Here is a 23,657-nt window from a genome sequence, read left to right as displayed (position 1 = left end):
TAGTGTACAAAGCCTAGTTTTCTATTGCTGGGCTTGCTTTTAGCGCAAATAGCACATCCCTTTACATATCTAGAAACTGTATCACTCATTCTTGGCCAATAGCAGAACCTTTGCAGTTGTGCAACTGTTTTACTTACCCCAAAGTGACCCGATATCAGAGAAGTGTGTGCTTCCCTAATTATCTTTGCTCTCTCGGTTTGTGGAATGCAGAGTTTCCCACAATGATATAAGAGTCGGTCCTTCAGATGATAGTCCAATTCTTCTATTCTTTTGCCTTGACTCAAAGTTGCATATACATCTTTAAAGTCCATGTCTTGAGCATATTGTTCTATGTAGCTTTCATGCAGCACAAAATTATGCTCAAGTATGGTAGATGCATTGATAATGGGTCTAGACAACATGTTTGCAACCTTATTATGTATGCCCTTTTTATATCTAATGACTAAATGAAACTGTTGTAGAGAATCCATCCATCTGTAATGTCTTGATTGCTGCAACTTAGTTTGGGAGTGTAGGTATTGAAGTGGCTGATGATCAATATGTATTACTGTTTCTTTTCCCATTAAATAATGTTTCCACTTTTTCACACTCTGAACTAATGCATACAATTCTTTATCATATGTAGGATAGTTAACTACTACGGGATTAAAAGTCTCAGAATGGTAACATATGGGTTTACCGTGTTGTGTCAACATTGCTCCCATGGCATAGTTACTGGCATCAGTTTGGATCTCAAATGGTCTTTGTAGATCTTGCAGTGCTAGTATAGGTGTTGTACTAATATTTTCTTTCAAGGTGTTGAAGGCTTTCTGTTGTTTGCCTCCCCACTAAAACACCTTGTTCAATCCTGTCAAAGCATGTAAGGGAGCTACAATTGAGGAAAAATTTGATCCAATACTGTGTTGCTCCTAAGAAGCTTCTCACTTCTGTAGCAGACTTGGGTTTAGGCCAGTTTGCAATGATTGCCACTTTAGAGGGATCTATTTTCAATGGGTAGAGAAGTTTTGCCAAATTCACATTTGGAGAGTTTAAAATAAAGTTTTTCTCTTTTCAAAACATCTAATGTCTACTTCACATGCTTTAAATGTTCTTCCCATGTTTTACTAAAAATCAGAATTTCATCCAGATACACAATAACAAAATCATCAAGAAAGGATCTAAGTACATCATTCATTAATCTCATGAAAGTAGCAGGAGCATTAGTTAGGCCAAAGGGCATAACCAGGCATTCATACAATCCCTACTTTGTTTTGAAAGAAGTCTTCCATGCATCTTGCTCTGCGACTCTGACCTGATGGTATCCACTGTGCAAATCTAGCTTGGTGAAATAAACAACTTCCTTTAATTGATCTAAAAGATCATCTATGCGAGGAAGGGGATAATGATTTTTTATTGTTATCTTATTCTGTGCTCGGTAATCAATGCACATTCTCCATGAGCCATCTTTCTTTCTCACCAAAACGATTGGTGACCCACATGGTGATGTGCTAGGCCTGATGAACCCTTTCTCGATCAACTCCTGCACTTGCTTCTTGATTTCAGCATTCTCTAAAGCAGACAACCTTTACATCCCAATTTTAGGCAAAGGAACATCTTGCTGCAAAATAATATCATGTACTATTCCATTTTTGGGTGGCAGACCTTTAGGTTCCTAAAATAAGACATCATACTTTGAAACAATCTTTTCTATATCAACTTGCTGATCAGCATTACAGCCCTCAAATACATTGGTTTTTTCAGGTGTCTTTTCCTTTACAACCATCAGTAGGAGCTGTTTGCATGAATTTATCATTCTTTTCATCTGTCCTAAGTTTATGAGAGTATAATTATTCTTGAGCTTATAAGCTCTTACAAAGTATTCGATTCCATATTTAACAAGTAGATACTTGTTCTCAGCTCTATAAAAAATAACCTTTCTATCATACAAGTAAGGGCTTCCTAAAACAATCCACATATATCCAAAGGAATTACATCTAACTCAACCTCATCTACAAATGCTGACCCAAAAGAAAACTTGAGTTTGCACTGTCTAGTCACTTGTAGTTGTGCTTTATCATTCAACCATCCTAATGGGTATGGCTTCTTATGAGGTGTAGTTGCTAATCCCAATTTCTTTACAATTGCTTCAGAAATTAGATTTACTTGTGAGCCACTATCAAACAAAGTATCAATCTTTTGATTTTTGGAAACAACTCGAATATGGAAAAGCTCATGTCTTTTTCTCTCATGTTCTTCATCAATAACAGATTGAGAAAAATTCCTAGTAGATGCTTCAGAATTCTTACCTTTTATACCTGTGGCTGTAATGATTGTTTCATCTCCCGAGTCTAACCCCAAATCTTTCTAAATAGTTGTAGCAGTCTTCTTCTTCTTGCCCTCGGACTTCTTAGGTCTCAGCTCTGGATGCAGAATCCAACAGTGCTCATCATCATGCCCCTCCTTTTTACAGTGAGTGCATGAAGCTTTTCCTTTCTGTGTAGTGTTAGCCTTCCTTGCTTTCCACTTCTACTTTCTTTTCTCCTTGCTCTTGCTTATAGTGGGTTGGGATGGTCCCCCAACTTCTGGATTTCCATTCTTTCCTCTAGCTTCTATATGAGTAGCTTGTACAAATACCTCATCTATACTAGTGGGAATAAACATGAGGATGGTATGCCTCATGTAGCTATGTAGACCACCAATGTACTTCAAAATAGTTTTTGGTCAGTTTAATGAAATACCCAACATCAATGCTCTCTTTCTGAATTCTTGAGTATACCCTTGCACACTTTGCCCCTTCAACTACCGAAGAGTTTGCCAACTCATCATGGCTTGTTGCATGTAGGCCAATGGATAGAACTGTTTTTTGATCGTAGCAACAAATTCATTCCAAACAGAGATGGTCTTACCATGCTTCTTCATATCAACTTGGGTTCTGCCTTCCCACCAAACCAAGGCAGTGCCTCCTAAGCATAGGCTTGCCAGCTGAATCTTATTCTTGTCTGAGTCTATGTTCTGTACTCTGCAATACACATCAATTTGTCTAATCCAATTGTCCAACTTTTCAGCATTTAGCTCTCCATCATATATAGGCAAATCAAATTTAACATCTAGTTTAATCAAAGATGATTTCTTATTATGCACAGGGCTATTAGGAGGTGTAGGAAAGCTTTCTTCTTTCCCCTTTCCTTTTGAGCGGTCATGGGAATGAGATTCATCTTCTTCTTTATCTTGTTTAGAGCCTGATGAATCTTCATCCTTATGCTTTCTAAAGTCCCTATACATTTCTTCTACCATAGACTTTATAGCTAGGAAAATTTTTATGAATTGAGGATCTGGCCCTATATAACCTTCCTCTGACATTGTCTTCCAAGAATAGACTCTCCCAATTTCATGATTAGTTTCCACCAACTCTCCTTCTCCTAATTTGAGCTTTGATCTAGTGAGCATTCACATCTAAACCAAAACAAGCTTATCTGACCTTACAACCTACTGCTCTGATACCACTTGATCTGATAATCACCCTATGAGTGACCTCAGTTGAAGATTTATTAAACAAAAGGTATTACAGACTCATGTGCTAGTGTGTGTTCTGTGTTATTTAAGCAACGGATCGATCAGATTGCCAATACACAGATATTAAATGGAAAGACAACAGAGAAATACAGTAAGCAAACACAAAGACACAAGAATTTTAATAAGGAGTTCACCCTATTCTCTAGGGTTACGTCTCCAGTCCAGCTTTCAGTGGTGGCCTTGTTTTATTGTGCCTTTAGCATAGAATTACAATGCAGGGACTCAATGTGAGTTCTCCTGAAGCAGGTTTTGCTTGGCAGGGTGGTTCTTGGATTTCCCAAGCCACTAGAGTGCACAGACTCTTCTTCTTCCTACCAGCTCTGTGACCTTCGGGTCTACAATGGACAGAGCCAAATATGATACTCAGTCTAGACAGATTCCCCTATGGGATGGCTTGAATCCTCAAGCTCTAGTGCTCGATGTTGTCACTGGTCAGCTCGACCCTCTGTCTCTTTCTGCTCTTCTCTTGCTTCACTGCCTTTTCTCTGTATTTCGTCCTCCTCTTGGGATTCTGGTCCTTTCTCCCTCGTCTCCCGGACTTCCTCCGACTTGACTATGTATTTTGTCTCCATTCATGACTTTTTATCATTCGAACCCATGCCCACTCAATTCCTCTTCCACCTCTGTTGATTCACCTTCTGCAGCTGCGCTTCTTCTGCTCCTTGTCTCTTCGACTAGCCATCTGGCTCTGTGGCTCTCTTTGCACTAAAAATGCATCATTGTCTGTGAAACGCTCGCTTGTAGTGTGGCGCAATGATCAGGGGCAGTTAAAAAGGAATCAGGGCCTTCCTTCAGGAAAAACCCGAAAATGGAACAAAATTCCAATACACAGAGTTTTACCGGAAATACTCTATCGGGCGCGAAATCCGGATTTCAAATTTTATGAAATCGCTCCTATAAACCCATCGGGTCTGCCATTCTATCGCAAATCGCTATCGCATGGTGTGGGGCTTAAAACCCAATACACTAATAATACACAGAAAATCCGAAAAGCCCGGATTTCAAATTTTATGCAATCGGGCTTATAATTCCCATCGGGTCTGCCCTTATCGGCTTATCACAAGTCGCGTGCCCAACGACCCTTTGTATCGGGGATCACCGATCACCCGATCATCGATCGTCGGTATCGGCGTATCGCTATCAGCATATCACAATCGCAACGGCCCCGGGGGTTCCTTCCTTTGGTCATGCCGACCACCGATCTACCGATCGCTCTAATCGTCGATCATCACAATTGCTAAGTCTGGGGTCTCGATATTGCATACCTGCTTGCCTCTGATGCGATGAGTCGGAGATCGCTGATCGGGGTTCTTCCACCCTGGCCTTAAGTCTGCTCTTTGAACCTTTCGCGATGCGATGTCTCCTTTTCCCAATCCGGGGCTCCCAGGGGCTACTTTGACCTCCTGCGCAGTCTCCATGGGCCTTGGTTAGCGCGCTTTGACCGAGGTCCTCGTCGCTCCACGCTGGTTGCCATTGCCATTGGTTCAAGGTGTCCTCGATTTCTGTTTTGGATTCTTTAGAGATTTGTTTCGTCCCGATATAGTCAAGGTTCTTTGACAGTCGTTTATGGATTCGATTCAGATCAGGGGGGAGCATGGTCAGCATGAGAATATGCATAGTATTGGCTAGAGACATGATAAGCTACTTCAGAATCGAGCCACCACTCTCACTCTTCTGAAGGATAATATCCATCAAGCACAAAATAGGATGAAGAAACAAGTTGATAAATATCTCTCAGAAAGGTATTTTAAAGTTGTTGACCAAGTGTTTCTTCGACTCCAACCTTATAAGAAAACGTCTCTCAAAGAAAATGGATTCCATAAATTAGCTCCCAAATTTTATGGACCATATCACATGATTCAACATATTGGTTTTTTTGCCTACAAACATGAAAATAATAATACTTTTGATAGAGTTATAATTTTAGTTATAGTGGAAAACATGAAATAACACAATGACATTTGCAGGCCTATTTGGCTTATCTATGTCAACCTAGATATGTAGGTATATTTGCATCTTCCATTAGTATGGAATTTTCATTAATAAGAATAGGATTGGTAGGTGTTTTGAGTTGGCTTAGGAACCATTAAAGGATAATTGTTGCTAGCTTTGGGTTGGAGACTATGATATCAATGTCAAAGTTTGCTTTAAATATAGCTTCAATTTTTTTTTCCATCAAGTATAATTTTATGGAGGATAGTATGTTGTTGCAGTGTCTTTTCCTCCACAATTTGAGTTATGCATTATTTGTTGAGCTAGTGAAGTTTAGTAAGGCTAAAAATTTTGTATCCCTTGTGCAAGAGAAGCTTATGTTAGGAATGTAGTCCTCAAATTCAACTTCAATTTGCTATTTAGATAGTTTTTTTTCTTTTGTCTTAATTGTGTCATCTCTTCTTTTACTTTGTAAGATAAACTTTTGTGGAAATAAATACTTGCATGGCATACTGGAGGCCTCAAATGATCCAAAATGGATCCTAAAACCTCTAAGTCTAAGTCTTTAATACTATCGAAAAACACTATCGCATGGAAAAAAACTAAGAATTGGCGGAAACAGAGCTAAGCGGAGGTTCAAATGGCATTGCACAAGAGCCGTCGGATCGGACCGATCAACAGTCCAGATCAAATCAGCGATATCGCATCGGCAGAGGTCAGCAGGGCATATCGACGCTAACCCTGAGTGAGTTGCGACTGCGATCTAGCGATATAACATGGACCATTGGATCGGCGCGCAGATCAATGGCGGGGACCACGTATATCGCATCATAGATTTAAAAGGGAAGGACTTATCGCAGGCTAGAGACACAAGCGATATGCGATTGCGACTTATCGCATCGCAATATAACAAAGGGGTGATGCCAAGAGGACCGCGGGCCTTGCGACATGCGATAAAGGCCAGACCTGATAGGGATTATGGATGTGATTTAAATATATTTGAAGTCCGATTTTTGTAGATTTTTTTTGTATTTCCCCGTGTATTGATGTTTGGCCACATGCAATGCGATATTACGATATTGCGATAGAATGGCAAACCCGAAAGGTTTATAAATACGACTTCATATAATTTGAGTTCCATGGTAAACGGTATTTCGAGCGGACTTTAGGTGGTAAGTGGTATTGGAGAGGCTTCGCCCGATCCCATACACTGGCCAACACGTAGCACACCGCAAGAGAGAGAAAACCGCTTTTTCGAGCGGGTAATCTCCGTGCACGTAGGCCACCCGAAATGGCTGTCATCCGTTGGATTGGGAGATCATGGATCAACGGTGGGCTTGCAACAACAATAAAAGGAGGACCCGAGAGGATTATAGGGTGGAATTTATACCATTTGAAGTCTAGAATTAATGTTGCGGTCGGGTTTTTCATTGGTTTTCAATGTATTTCTGTTAGTATCATATAAAGACCAAATATGTGTTATATCGGGGATTTGTGCAGAGGAAGACCGAATGGTTGGTTTCACCGCGCCCGTCGATCCTTCTGTTTCTAAAAGAAATTGTTCTTGTGCCTTAAGTGTTTTTAACAAAACGTGTCCACACCGAAAAGGGAGGTGAACAGACAGGGCCGAGAGGCTTAAAAACCACTCTATGGTAGACAAAAGAGGTAGAAGAGAGCGGAAGAGAAAGCAGGAGACAGAGAGAAAGAGGGAGCAACTGTGTACTCTTGTAGACTTGAGGATTTCGAGGGAATCCCTGTGTTTTGTCACTATTGTGTTGAGACTCTATTCGAGCTCACACTTGTAATCATCTGCTCTTGAAGACATAATATAGAGGTTGACACTAAAATCTTGGACCAGGAGATGTAGCCAGGAATTCTGGTGAACTCCTTGATTATTTACTGTGTTGATGTGTTGAATTATTATGTTTTCTAATTGTTAAATGTCTGTATTATTCGCAATCTTTTCGATCCATTACACTAAATAATATAGGCATTCCTACACATGAGTCTATAATACCTTAATATTGATTTAAGATCTCATTTTCAGATCATCAAAAGACTCAGTTAGAGGGGGGTTATAATAGGTGAAATCATCGACAAACTTGGCATTGATATAGGAAGAGCAACTCCATAGAAAATTCACCCAACATTCAAAGATAACTCTCTCTAATTTTTCAAGTATTTTGATATTCCATCGAAGTAGCTCTTCATAATACATCTTTCACTATGATGAAATCATTTCTTATGTAGTTTTGTTTTCTTAAATTGTAGATTTATTATCACTAGCTTATTGTTCAAATTTCTAAAAATAACTAAAATATGAAAATGAAAGAATGAGAAAATGAACACACCATCCACACAAATGAATACAATATGTATCTTGGGAAACTCAAAATTGGAGAAAATCCAACCAGAAGGTGATATCTTTGCTCTATTATCTTTTCTTTAGATATGAAAATGTAGAGACCTATGCTTTGCTCTCTTTTCTTTAGTTATGGAAATGAAAACACAAAGAAAGAAACACTAACTATAGAGTTTTATTTAATACTCTGGCCTAAACAGTGACCAAAAAATATTCTTCTCCCTCTATTGTATGCTCAAATACCACTCCTAAATGCTCTACTCAACTACAAATCTAAAAGAATGGAACACCCTCTCCTCCTAGAAACCTACTATTTAACATAATGTAATATTTGTCTAGGGTTAGGGTTAATGTCTTCCTCAACCCTCGATTAGTGTTAAGTTTTTCAGATGTTATAGAATCTTCTTGAAATTCCACACATAACTAGCCCCATGCTTGAATAATAGGGGTTGGTGTGGCATTCACTTGGTACCATTGTGGTCAACAAATGATGTCAACTTGTTGGATGCATAACTTTTGTATATGAACTCTATAAAGTACCAAGATAGATGGAAAATTATATAGCTATTGAATTTATTTTATTGGGACCTCTAGAATACAATACTTCTAGAATAAAATTCAAAATCAAACTAATAATGATTAAAACAAAAACCACAAAAAAAAGAGAAAATTGATTGACAATTTAATAGTTGAGCCATAGGATTCAAGCTTAGTAGGAGACCATTTCCATCATTATGTTGTAGAGACAACTACTATGAAGAACCTTGGATATTTACAATCAAATAGGGCTTGAAAAAACCAAATCCTTGCTTATTTCATAACGGCCCATGATGTAATCATCTTCACTAAATTATTTGTAGATCTATAAAGTGGATTGGTTGGTTTTATAATAATTTCCCTTTCTTTTTCCTCTTCTCCTCTATCTTTTAACCCTCACATAGAACAATATGCATTCCAATTCTACAATAATTGTCCTTGTTCTTCCTTTTCCCCTCTATCATCTTACCATCACAAACACCAATATGCAAGCAAAGCACATAAATATGCAGTAACATTTTACAATAGGTGTCATGGTTCTTTCTCTTCCCCTCCATCATCTTACCCTCACACACAAATATGCAAAATTCTTGGGAGCATAGGGAGTGGCCTATCCTGAGTGAGCATAAATCTATATCAGTTAAGGTAAACGAAAAGATTAAAAACAGTAGGTTTTAAAAATATATGAATTCAAATAAAGAGAAAGATTAAAAAGTGTGTGTGTGTGTATATATATATATATGAAAAATATGAAAATCATCATGAGTTAAGATCAACTTATATGAAATAATAATAAGAATGAAAAGTATGAACTTCCTTAATTTATATAATAAGCATGGAAGAAAAGCAAATAAAATAATATAGAAAATAAAAACTATATTATAAATGGATAAGTAAATAATAAATAGTAAGAAAAAAAATGAGTATGAAAATATATATATATATATATATATACATATATTTAAAATAAGGAAAAATATTATAACATTATATATATATATATATATATATATATATATATATATATATATATATATATATATTTATTTATTTATTTATTTTATATATATATATATATATTTATTTATTCTATATTAAAAATTATAAATGAATACAAATATATTTTTTCCATTTTATATCCTATTAAAAAATAAATGATTTTTTATAATCAACACATAACTAGAAAAACAAATTACCAAGATCAAGGCACACACAAAAGGATTCATGGATGCTCAAAATTACTAAGCTTATATTTTCATTATTTCAACACATTACATAACAACCACATTACTCACATTATTTTATATTTTCATTATTTCAACACATTACATAACAACCACATTACTCACATTATTTTAAATAAGTCAAAGAAAATTACATCTCAAAAGAAATAACTGAATCAATATAGCTTAAAAGTAAACTTTCACTCACTATTATAATAAAAAAACAAATAACAAAAATCTTTCACTATGCATTATTTTATATAGAGGAGTTTTCGATCCAAGGAGTATGCTCATATCCGAGGAGATGTTGCAATGGTTGATCATTGTTGTCACATAACCTTCAAAAATTTGAAGACTTCCTAGCTTTTGGTGTTGATCTTGTTTGAGATTTCCCACATCTTTTGAAGCTTCTTCTACATATTCCCAAAATCCCAAGTGTTGATCATGGACGAGTGCTTGTCGATCACCATTACTATTGTCGCAACTAGAAAATAACTTGTTGTGATCTCGCATAATTCCTTCGCCATATTTATTCCCTTTGACAATGAAACCTTCGATGTTATGAAAGGAAGGAAAATCGACCTATGAAACACCTTCATACTCATTCAGACTATAGTTTTCTGAGTTGTTTGCAAGACGTGACTCTTCCCAAGCCTTGGGCAGTATTCCACATGAAACAAGGAAAATTGCAGTATCCTCACCAATAGTGAACTTGCAACATCTCTACAAATCAACACCATACTTGAAAGGCAAGATTACTCGATCTGCCATTTCTGCAGTATCAAATTCCGTAACTAATTACAGATCATATCATTATATACCATAATCCCATTCAAAATTACAAAGTAAATGCCACCATTTATCCCTTAGTAAACAAACAACAATTTAATATAGATCCCAAACAAATCACAAATCACAAACAATATGTCTACCCTTGTCTCCATTCGACAACTTGGAAGATTGAAGGCATCACAAGACAGTGTTGGATGGTGTTACTCTTACTCAGAGTGTTGCGCCTCAATATAATTTCAAGTACCGCCATTGACGGAAAATAGGATCCGCATATATACAGTATCTACAATGCCATAGTAGTGATTAAGAGAGCAACGTGAACACGGTGCTGACATATCTAGTGAAAAATGGTGCACTGAGCAGTAGATTCACTACATATTCATATGACTCAAGCAAGTCAGTGGCATTCTACAGTGTTAGGGTGATGTCTCATAGTAGGATTACCGAAAGTGTTTGGTTGTAGGCTCATAGATAGCCCATCGAGACTGTTGCAGTGCCATTGGAGCTCAGATTGAGTTGGAATTCTACTTCCTTCGATATGAGTTTGCCTCTATTCTGGATAGTGATGTCATCTTTGGTCTTATGAAGAATTTGAAATTCAAATTTCGGTTGTTTGGGCAGGTTTTCACAATTCTAAATGAGCATGGCATCACATTATAGATCTTCTAGGAAAAGAAAGGACAGTAGAGGATTAGCTTTCTTTAATGTCTACAGAGGTTATGTTCTTCATAATAGGAGGCTTGGGATTTGAAATAACCCAGTTCTCGGGAAATGTAAGATCTTCCCATCTGATTGTCTAGTGTTCTATCTTATGGTTCTTTGAGTCAGTCAGAACAACCACACTTGACTTGGAATCTTTACTGGGTGCATGGAGGACTGCAGGGTATAAAGTATTCATATGTCGGAAACATCCTCTACACAACATTCCTGGTCAGCTCTAGACAGTAGTAAGGTTGAAACTCAAACTACCTTTCCACCCTACAAAGGCATCATTCTAGGAGAAGGACAAAATTCAGCAAAAGCTATACCTTTAGTCCTGAAAGATGATAATGCCTTAGGTATTGATGGTAGGATACATAAAGCCAGTGAACAATTAAATTGGACAAATACAGCCATCAAAGGACTGGAAATGAATACAACAAAATCTTCTGTTGTAAAAGAACAGTTTGACCAGCTTCAAGTTTCAGTAAATAGTGTAAATAGTTGCTTAAATGATGTACAGTTTTCATCTTCAGTTTTGAAAAGTTATACTAGAGAATCATTGAATAAACTGGAAGAGGTAGAAGACAAAGTTGTAGACCAGATACAATCTACAAAAGGGCTTATATCAGACTTAGCTGAAAAGTTTGAAAAGCTACACATATCTAAATCTGAAAAGCCAGTGCCTACTTCATTTTTGAGAAAAAGAAGTATACATATTCAGAATCTTGTTAAGCCAGTTGATAGATTTCCTCAATTATTTCCTAAAGAAGCTTTTCAGTCTTTAGCAGAATCCTCAAAAGAAAAGACTAACTCTACAAAACAAATTTCTATTGCTTCTTTATTTAAAGAACCAGAATCCCAGATACTCCCTATTTATGAGCCACTAGAAAGCCAGTTCAACAAATATTCTGCTCCTTATCTTAGTGGCAAGGGAAAAGTTCCAGAGACACACACCTTCTTTCCAGACTCTCGTAGGGAATGGAATATAGATAATTTAAGTGTGGGTCAAATCAGACAGATGATAGATATGATGTTTATTGAATACAAGCTCATGTGCATTAGAGGGAAAAATGAAATAGAAGCTTGTAAAACCATCATTCAATGTTTCACTAGAACACTCCTACAATGGTGGGAGATTAAGTCATCTCCATCCTTACTTGACAAAATGGAAAAGGAATTTCTTAAAGATGAAGCTGGAGACATTATCCACAATTTAGATGGCATACCTTAGAATAATATGATTGGAGCCCTCACCTCCATGATCCTTGAACATTGATGTGGATTTGAGACATAAATTGCAGAAAAGCATGAGGTTATTTTAATGAACCTTAAGTGTAATAAGATGTCTTAGTATGAAGACTTTCATAGAGACTGGATGCAACACATCTACAAGGCAAAAGATTCTAAGAATATCCTTTGGAAACAAGTATACCTTACAGCCCTTCCTTCCAGATTTGTAGATTTTATCAGACTGCAAGAAGTTTTTCAATTACCATTTGAATTTTATACTTGGGGAGAAATTCATTCCATTATTACCAAAGCTCTGCTTAGTCTGTGTACCAATTCTAAAGTAAATAAATCTTTAGAAAAGCTTTCAAGGTTGCCTGACAGTAATTCCATTTGCAACAAATATGGCTTGAACATTGATGATCCTCTTGTCAAAAGAAGAAAAGCCAAATGAAAGGTAAAGAAAGCAAAGAAACGGATGACCAGAGAAGATAGGAGAAAAAGGAAGGCCCCATCAAGGCCTCACAGGGGGTATTATAAATATGTCCCTAAGACCCATTATTACAAGCCTTCGGACATCCATCTCCATAGCTCTAAACAAGAGAAATGGAACAAGTTAACATGTTGGTTGTGTGGCAAAATGGGCCATACTCCAAATAAATGTCAAATTGGCGAAGAATCAAAGAAAAATAGAGGAAAGAAATCTCAGCCCCAAAATGTACAGAGAAAAAATGTTAAAATAGAATCTTCTATGTTGTGCATGAAATTTGGTTCAAGAAGTCACAGAACGGACCATTGTCCCAATGTTGTAATCAGAGAACAAGCACAACAACAACAACTTGAAGATTCATCCACTGAATCTTGCAGTTCCTCTTCTTATAGTTCTTCAGCTGAAGAGCTAAATACTCATATTCAAAATTGTTTCTGTTCAGAATCAGAAGATTGTCAATGTCATTATTCTAATGATTCTGACTCTGATTATTCTAGTGATTCCACAGATGATGATCCACCAGTGATCTAGCAAAAACAACACAAAGAAAAATTCCTAATGGCTCAAACAAATGATGAAGATGAACTGAAAATTTTAGCACAAATCCATGCTATGGAAGAAGGAGAAATGAAGAACAGACTTCTTGAAGCATTCCTTGACCAGTTGCATTCCTCAAGTTCTTCCAAAAGCACTTCCAAAAAGCCACTTTTCATGGACGCCTCCTATGAACGAAACACAAAATATTTTCAAAGACACCAACGGTAGGACAAAGTTCATTCACTCACTTTGGGGGAGGTAAGTAGAGAAATCCATCACCTCAAATCTGAAATCTCTACTTTAAAGTCCAAAGTAGAAGAGCTAGAGAAAGGAAAACAACCTCTAGAGAAAAATACCGCTGTAAATACAACTACATATAGTTGGCATGATGCACCAGTTTCTAATGAGCAAAAAGTTGAAATTTTTGAAGGAAAAAGGGATCTTGCAGCAGGTTTTAGAGAAATGAGAATTCTAGCAATAGAATACCAACAACATCATGTTCATGTAGATATCTGTATACAAAATGAAATGTTTTCATTAACTGCACTAATAGATTCAGGTGTAGATGTAAATATTTTGAATACCAAAGTTATTCCTGCAAAGTATTGGGTTTCAGCCAATAGGAAAGTTATAGGACTAGGAAACAAGACACTCAGATATGAAGTCCCTAAAGCTTCCTTATGCTTTGATCAACACTGTATAAAATTGAAATTTGCAGTAGCTGATATCCCTGTCGATTGCATATTGGGAAATATATTCCTAGCTGCAGTAGAACCTCATGGATCAATTAGATTTAAAGGAAATAAAGTTGGATTCTTTATTATTATCCCTACATCAGATGGCAACTTCAAAAGGATTGAAATGCCATATTTTTCAAATCCTAGGGTATCCACTATGGTCCAAGCTATGAAAGAATTGGACAAGGCAGAGTCAAAATTATTAGACCTCAAAGATCTAAAATCTACAATTCAGGTAGAAGAACAACTGAAAAATCCTGCAAATCAGAAAAAGATTTCTGATCTCAAAAGAAGAATTGAAAAAGAATGTTGTTCTGAGGAACCAAATGCTTTCTGGCATAGGAAGCAACATTCTGTTGATTTTCCCTATAAATTAGAATATGCAGGAAATCCTTGTAAAAGTAGAGCTATTCCTATGAACAAGGAATACGGGACTCTTTGTGAAAAAGAATTCAAACAATTGTTGGACAGAAATCTAATCATAGAATCTAACAGCCCCTGGAATTGTTATGGTTTCTTTGTAAATAAAAGGTCTAAATAGATCACAGGTATCCTTAGGTTAGTCATAAATTACAAACCTCTCAATTATATTATGGCAGATAACACTTATCCTATACCACATAAAGGAGATCTTTTAAGCAGAATTGCAGGAGCCAAAATCTTCTCCAAATTTGATCTAAAATCAGGATTCTGGCAAGTCGCCATTGCAGAAGAAGATAAGTTTAAAACAACATTCAGCATACCAGCAAGACACTACGAATGGAACGTCATGCCTTTTGGATTGAAACATGCTCCATCAAAGTTTCAAAAAGTCATGGACTCTATTTTCAAGCCTTATTTTGATTGGTTGCTTGTATACATAGATGATATTCTTATTTTCTCTAAGAATGTACAGGACCATTTTAAACATGTACAGACTTTTATACAGGTTGTCAAGAGGAATGGCCTATTTCTCACCAAGAAGAAGATTGAACTGTTTCAAAATCCTATTAAATTTCTTTGCCATACTATTCAGAAAGGTTGGATAGCCTTATAGAAGCATGCCTTGGAATTTGGAGATAAGTTTCCAGATAAAATTACTGACAAAACCCAGCTTTAGAGATTTCTTGGTTGTTTGAACTACGTCAACAATTTTTACCAGGACTGTGCTAAAGACTGGAGTCTACTTAATCAAAGACTAAAGAAAGATCCTTCACCTTGGACTGAAGCTCACATAGATGCTATAGAAATATTAAGGTGAAGGTAAAATCACTCCCTATTTTATATGTTGCTGATGACAATGCCTTTAAAATTGTTGAAACAAATGCTAGTGACATTGGATGGGGAGGTATCCTCAAACAGAAAAAGGATGGTGAAGAACAGGTTGTTCAATTTGCTTCTGGGACTTGGAACCTAGCTGAAAGAATTTACTCCACCATTGAGAAAGAAGTGAAAGCTGCCTAGAACTCCATTGATAAATTTGAGATCCATTTAGTTAATAAAAATTTCTTATTAAGAATAGATGCTTCTGCGCTAAAGAAAGTACTGACAAAAGATATTAAGAAGCCAGGGGAGGCAAAGTTTTCCAGATGGTAGGCTCTATTTGCCAATTTTGATTTTGAAGTTGAACATATCAAAGGTTCAACAAATTGTCTGTCTGATTTCCTCAGTAGAGAATATATACAACAGCCAGAACAAGTCATGATAATTGTAACTGAATGGGATCCTAACCAGTAGCAGGAAGTTTTAAGATCCATCAATGAAGATCAAAGTTGGTCAGAATATAGGGATAACTGGAGACCAACATGGCAGTTGAGAAACACCAAGGTGCTAGATGCTAATCTCCAAGCTCACATGGATATTCTACACCTTGTCCCTGAAAGAAGAGTTTTTCCAAAAGGAAGTCGATGGATCCATGATATGGTTTACTCTAGGAGCATGGCAGCAGCACACCAAGCAGAAGAATCATTGACTAATGATTTCCATGATATTAGCATGATTTGGTCAGAAGGAGGAGATAGACGCAAGATCTATCACAGATACTTCTGTATAAACAGAACCCGAAATACTTGCTGGCCAAATACAACAAATAATGTTGCACTTTGGCCCAGAAATGATCCAAATTTAATCTTTCCTAACACTATCTATAATTTTGCAGGATATAAGAAATTATGGTGGGATATTTTAAACGTTGATGGAAGGAATGAAACCCACTTTACAAAATTAAAATTTGGATCAACAGGAACCATGCAGAGAAACCAACAATGTGAGTGGTTACAAGATTGGTGGAATGACTATGGTGTCAACAAAACAACCATTGACCCTATTTACTATGAATCCTACTATCATTTGCAATGCGACATTTGTTTTGAAAAGAATATTTTTGACTGTTTTCATACTCCATGTAAAACTGTCAAGGATCTCCTTCAACTTTCTGAGCATGGAATTCTGCACCAGTACATGACTAGACACCATGAATGGCTCGTCATGACTAAAATAAAGCATCAAATCATACTAAATAAACCCATGATAGTAAGGAGAATATACACAAAAGCATGGGATGGCCACTTGTACAATAGATTCTGATTTCCAGGAATCACGATCTTTGATGACCCCACATCATAAATGGTTCTCGTGGGCTTGTCCTTAAAGTTTCCACAGTGTAATGATGTCTAGTCACAGGACTACATGTGACCAGTTTTCTCATGGGCTTTACTGTTCAAAAAGCATCCACTATGTAAAGTTTATGCTTTCCGTGGGATTTTCTATAATCCTCCACAGTGTAAATAAGTACGAAGATTCTTCAGTCATGAGACTCGGAGCACTTCTCCAACTTTTGGTGCGCTTTGAGCCACATCTCCCTGACTGACAGAATAATAAGTACCAAGTCTGTCTACCCGATGGTCGAATGTTTGTCCCCTCCTTTTCCTATATAAGAAAGGGGTAAGGCTCATTCGAGGCATCGGAGGTTGGAGTGTGAATTTTAGAGAGTCTAGGTGTTGAGAGAGATTTCCTACTCTGCAACTGCGGATGCTTGTCTGATCTGCTTGCATCACGAAAGATCTCTAAGTCTTAGGTGATCTGAGAAGCCTGCGTATCTGTGTGCTCGGCACAGATAAGAACCTAAAGTGGCCAGATCAATAGAGAGTTAGTCTGTATGTGTGTGTATATGTTCAAAGACTGAGTCTGTGTATTTTCCAGGAAGCCTTCAGTAAGCTATCTCATATATTGAGAAGCCAAGTCTGATAAATGCAAACACAGTCAATCTTAGGAAAGAACATCTTGTAAAGATCTCTATAATCCATTTTCTGAATTAATAAAGAGTGTATTATTCTGCATTTGAGTACTTGTGCATTAAAATGAGTTGTTGAGGTAGTATCTGTCTAAGTTATTCTTGCTTGAGGTTCGCCAGAGGTTTGCCAAAGGGTAGAAGGGACGCCAGACCGCATATAGGTGAGGGAAGCCATGAAGAAGGTCGACAGAGCGTGAAATACCTGAGTAGGTTCATGTATGGGTTCGTGTAAAGAAGAATAAGTGGCAAAGACAGAGAAGAGACTCAGCAAGGCCAGTCAGTTGTGTTGTTGTTGCAAGCTTCTGTGAAGCCCCTACATCAAATTGGTAGATGATATGTCATGAGCATGGCATTGCATTAATGTTCCATGGGTATGTCGGGGCTAGTATTAATGGTTCACAATATGTCATGGTGTCATGCACTAAGCCACCCATGATTGGCTTAATGACTCGTTCTTAAGAATTTTGAGTCTATAATAGAGGGTAGATTTCACTTTTTTCATAGTATTTTCACTTTTACTTAATTATCAAATAAATGTTGCCACACTCTAAGGTTGTGACAGATGGCACTTGAACTATAATTTGAGAAAAAAAAGCATGGACGATCTAGCACTAGGATGGATGGCTGGATATGTGAGCTTTAAAGTGATATTTATTTGACAGTCACCTCCCAATATTGATATGAAATGAAATGATATTTTAAGGTCCATGAGATTAAAAATATTCTATGAGACCATTAGTTCCCTGTTTTTCACTCTTTGCAATTCAGTTCTTTTTCGATCAAATTGATGATGAGCTGACCCAACCTTCCAACAATCCCCTCGCTAAAAAGACAATGCCAAGAAACTGATGTTAACATGTTCTCATAGCTTTCTCTGATGTCTTTGAATGCATCACATTCCAAAATGAAATGTTTTTCTGATTCCACAGCCCCAGACATGCAAAATGTACACACCCTTTCTTCCCAAGCTTCTTTTGGCCTCCTCAACCATTCTGTTTCACACTGAAGTTGATGTGAGTTGGTCCTTAATTGAGCAATAAGAACCTTTTCCCTCCACGAAATGCTAGCTCCAATGAACTCTTTTTGTTGTAAATCACACGTAGGGTTGAATTCCTCAATGTAATATTTCTTATTTCTACCCAACTCTTTTCCCCATAACTTTTTATGAAACTTCTCCATAACAAAATCCTTTAGCTCCTTACTATTTATGGGACAAGCATTGAGGTAGATATTGCATTTTTGCATCCATGTGTAGTTTTGTTTCATCCATGTTTTCTTTCTTTCACTGATGCCTTCATTGAAGATAACATTAGGCCATATACCTACTCTCAATTATTCAATTCTTTTTAGGTATCTTATGAGCTGCACCATAGAAACTGCTTCAATGGAAGTTGCTCCTGTTTCACTCAACATTATCTCATAAAGTACCGAACTTTTTATTTTGAACTTGCTCATGATCAAGCATTTTTGGATTTTCTCAATTTGTTTCTATTTTGAGACGGAAGTGCTGCTAGCCCACAATTCACACCCATATAGCATCACTGGACAAACTAGGAGTCCAAAAAGCAATTTAATCATTTTCCAATCCCATAACTTTGTCTCTCTACATCTATTTTGAAGAGCATATAATTCTTTCCACCCTTCTAAAATTCTCTTCTTTCTGCAGTCCTTCCAATTGAGTTTATTGTTGAAATCAATCCCAAGGTACTTGTACTCCTTTACTTCTTCAAGAATGTTGTCTTTAAAGAAGAAAGTATGCTGGATCTACTTCCTTTTATTAGAAAAAATCATTATTTTGGTCTTGCTAGTATTGACTTGCATCCCCACTGCTCTACAAAAATTCTCAAGGGCATATAAGTGCATTTGCAATCCATGGGCATATTTATAAATCAATACAATATCATTAGCATATAAAAGAAGCTTTATCACAAACTCCCCCAACTGAACACCATTTCCACCTTGCAGATTTAGCCACTCTTCCAATTTATATATATATAGATATATAGATATATATATATATAGAGAGAGAGAGAGACCAAAAAGAGTGGGGGATAAAGTTCAACCTTGCTTGATTCCAATGTCACTTCTAGAGATTTCTGAAATACCTACTGGGTTCTAATCTTGACTTTCACTTCTTCATAAAGTCTATGGACAGTGGCTCTATAATGCATAGGAATTTCAAGTTCTTCCATTCTATGCCACAACTTATCCCTAGGGACTATTTCAAATGCTTTTTTGAAGTCAACAAAGCACCAAAATATTTCTTCTTTGTCCTCCCAAACCTTTTCAACAATGTGTCTCAACGTAATGCCATGATCCACTGTAGAATGTTTCGGCCTAAAACCCGCTTTTCCTCTTGCCCTCTTTTCTTTTACTTCTGCCCACTTGCTAATTTTGTTTTCTACCATGCTACCGAAAAGCTTTGCAAACAAAGGATTGATCATAATTGTTCTATATTTGGATGGATTATTAATGTCTCCACTTTTAAAAAGGGGTATTGCTAGGCTAGTTGTCCAGTCTCTTGGGAATCCTTGTTGAATGATATTTTTGAATATTTTCATGATGTGCGGTGCAAGAACGTTCATTCCCTATTTTAGATACTATGCTTGAAGTTCAACCAAGTCCTTTGCCTTTCCTGTTTTTAGCTTCTTAATTCCATTCTCCACCTCCTTTATTGTGAAGAGCTTTGAATTTGTGTTGATCCTGGGGGGGGACTCCGCCTTAGAATCTTTCTCATAGAGTTGCCTTGCATATTCAAACCATTGATTGGATGTAATATTATTTTCAATTTGCTTCTTCCTTGGTTGCAGTTCCTGCCAGAAAAGCTTTGGATTATTCTTTCTTAAATATATTAACTCTTCTCTCCTTGTTTGCATGAACTCATCTTTTTTCCTTTTTAGTATCTGCTTATATAACTTTACATTCATCTTCTCTTTTCCTACCTTTTTCAAGGTTCTCCTTGCCATTTTGCATTCCTCATCAAACCAAGCATTTACAGGAAAACAATTTGATTCTAATTTACTATTTTTTGCTCTTTTGCACTTCTCAAGTGCACTTTGGATTATATTTGTTAATTCATGGTTGCTGAAGCGTTTGAAACCAGTTTTATCCTTCTGAATTAATCTCTCTAACATTGTCTTGAAGATAGTACCATTTTCTTGTGTTAGAAGAATTTTGCCCCTTGATAGTGATTATCGAGAGCATTGGGTTTTCCTCCTATGCTGCCTTTCTTCTAACCATGATAACCTTATAAAAATTGGGTTATGGTCTGATTTTAAGTCCCAAATATGCTCTCCAATACTAACTTCATCTATCTTTTCTATTAAGCTTTGTGAACACATCACATAGTCAACGATGCTTGCCCCATTGTATGTGTTGCAAGTGAAGTTCCCAGACATTTTCCATCTATCTAGACCATTGCAAATAATTAAGTTGAAATCCCCACACAGTGTAAGCAACTCATCTCTAAAATGATTGCTAACTTTGTCATCTTTTGAACACCTTACCCATTCGGGATTCTCCTCTTCAATGAGCCAAATAGGATTGTTATCCTCTTTGCAACAAAGGATGCTAGCTTGATTATTTGTTGATCTAGCATTGAAATATCCCACTAAAATAACTTCTACCTACTGAGATTACATGGAAATATCTTGTTTTAAAGTTGCATATGGATCCTTGCTGTCAAGCCCCTTATTTTTGTAAGTTTTTGAGACTTGAGGGGCAAAATAGCATGCTGCAATTCTTATGTGATTCTCATTCTCTAATATTTTCAACCATAGATATTGTTTATTTTCATCTTATTTAATTAACTGAATGTGACAACCTTCTTTTCCTTTCACTAAAACTAGTATTACCCCATACCCTTTGCCATTTTCTTCTACCTTGTTCCAAACTACTAACTTCAAATAACTGTCAAACACAGGAGTTTTGCAACCATCATGTTCATGAGTTTCTATGAGACAAATTATGTCTCTACCTTCTGCAATAGGCCCTAACCCAGGTCCCCTCCTCCAAGGGTAACCTCTACAATTCCAACAAACTAAACTTAGGTAGACCTGGGTAGGATTTGATTGCTACGTAGTTTGGCACATAAGACTCAAATTTGAGTCTTCACCCCTTTTTGTCCATGCTGCTCTTGTTGTTTTCATCTCTATTATTGAATTCTCTGTTTTTCTTTACTGTCAGCTTGCTGCCCTGATTTTCTTGGAGGCCCAAACACTGCAATAACGACTTTCCCATTGTACAACCATGCCCTTTTCCCTTCATTTCTTGTTGTTCTAATTTTCTCCACTTCATCCCTTCTCTCCTCTTGTTGTTTTTTGGTTAAATCTTCATCGAGGAAGAAGTATGAGCCTTTCAAGAGTTTCTTTTTGCCCAAAAGTTGTCGTTTTTCTTATACACTTGCCATGGTGACTTTTATGGGTTGAGACCTCTCTTCACATATCCTCCCAACCCTTCTTGCTTGGCAAATTTTCCCTTTCCAATGTAGTTTCTCTTTCAAAAAGTCTCTTGTCAAATTGAGAGTACTTTCATTCTTCCCATAATCTCTTATTCCCTTGATAATAAAGTTTGTTTTTCTGTCCTGTCTTTTTTTTTTGTCTTGTCTGTCAATGTTGTATATTGCATTTACAAAAATAAATTGCATAATAAGATAATTAAAATTATAGTCAAAATAAAATAAAACATTTTTTTTGTAATGTTAATTTTAGACAATATTATTTAAGTTTTAGTTAAAAAAATAAACTAATTGATAGTCAAAAACTTGCCCAGTGTGTTATCTACCTAGGTGCGATAGGAATAAGAAGTTATATATATATATATATATATATATATATATATATATATATATATATATATATATATATATATATATATATATATATAGATATATATATATATATATTAGTTCTTTTTTTCTTTTTTTAAATGTCAATATATTAAATTTATTAGACATTTATCAAAAATAATTTAATGTCAACTTCATTTAAAGTTCAAGTTCAACCAATATTATAATATTTTCACCCTTCAAAGTAATTGGAGTAGTTTCTTAGTTTCCTTGTTGGCCCATCACACATTCATGGCTATCATTCAACTCTTAACACATACCATAGGAAGATGAGTAAGTAAAACTTAGAGAACCCACTAGAAAAAACCAACCTATACCAAAGTGATATATCTTTATCCTAAAAATGTTTCACACCACTTGTTTTAACTCTTAGAAATTATCCCCCTCATTATGGTAGAAATGATTGGCTGATAACATAGCATAATGCTTATTAGCTTCTTCCCCTCATTCTCGTGCTTATGGAGTTAGAGGCAATAGTCAACAACTTTCCAAACTAAATTATATGTAACACCCTCCTCCCACATCTACCCAAGTAACCATGCTAACTGGGTAAACATGCGATGAGAAGTTACTATGATTGGATTTGACCTCTTATGTGACCTTAAGGAAGTGAAATCGACGGAACACATCAACCAACCTATCCACATTAGCAACAAAATCCTCAGGAGACATGTCATCCACTTAAACATCTTGTCGCTGGGTCCCACTGATGTTATGGACATCTTAGGCCTTAGTTGCTCCCATGCTATAGGCAAGAGAGCATCCAGAAACCCAAAGTCACTCTCACAAGCTTGCCTACTAGTGACTAGAGACTAAATTTGTCAGTGTTATGCCAACAACTCTGGGATTTGAGCCACTTTTTTAGGCCCAGAGCCTAGGTCATTGCCCAGAATGGGATGATAACTAAGGAACAGTAAAAGAACAGGGAAATAATGATGCAAAAGAAATAAGTTGAACAAGACCTTAATCAGACCCCTACTAGCCATGTCAGGCATTTCATCAAACATATCATCAACATGTAAGCTACATGTGTAAACAATAGAATTAAGTGTAGGGATCTCATACTCATCTGAGAATCACTATGAACCATTATTCACCATAGATACATTATCCATTCATTTACAAGTAAAAACATGTTGAGAGCCATACATAGTTGTTTTCATAAAACATACATATAACTAGAATAATAGGGACGGAAATATCATAAGCATATCAGCAATGAAATCCACATATACATTAGTACATTTACAGACTAAAATCAAGGGAATGAATTTCTCATTAATCAATGCAATAAATCAACTAGAGATGGGACTACCACGTTCCACTCGACCATATAATGGCTGAGCCAAATATCACTTTAGCCATTCACCCTCGTGCCATATTCCAAACATGAATGTGGGACTCAAACCAAAAGAACCAACCAGAGCATAGCAAGGCTAAACCACCTCA

The sequence above is a fragment of the Pinus tabuliformis genome, chromosome 1_2 (assembly GCF_031772625.1).
Source record: "Pinus tabuliformis cultivar Carrire ecotype Pingquan chromosome 1_2, CPIR1, whole genome shotgun sequence".
Lineage (NCBI taxonomy): Eukaryota > Viridiplantae > Streptophyta > Pinopsida > Pinales > Pinaceae > Pinus > Pinus tabuliformis.
Note: the sequence above shows the minus strand (reverse complement) of the source record.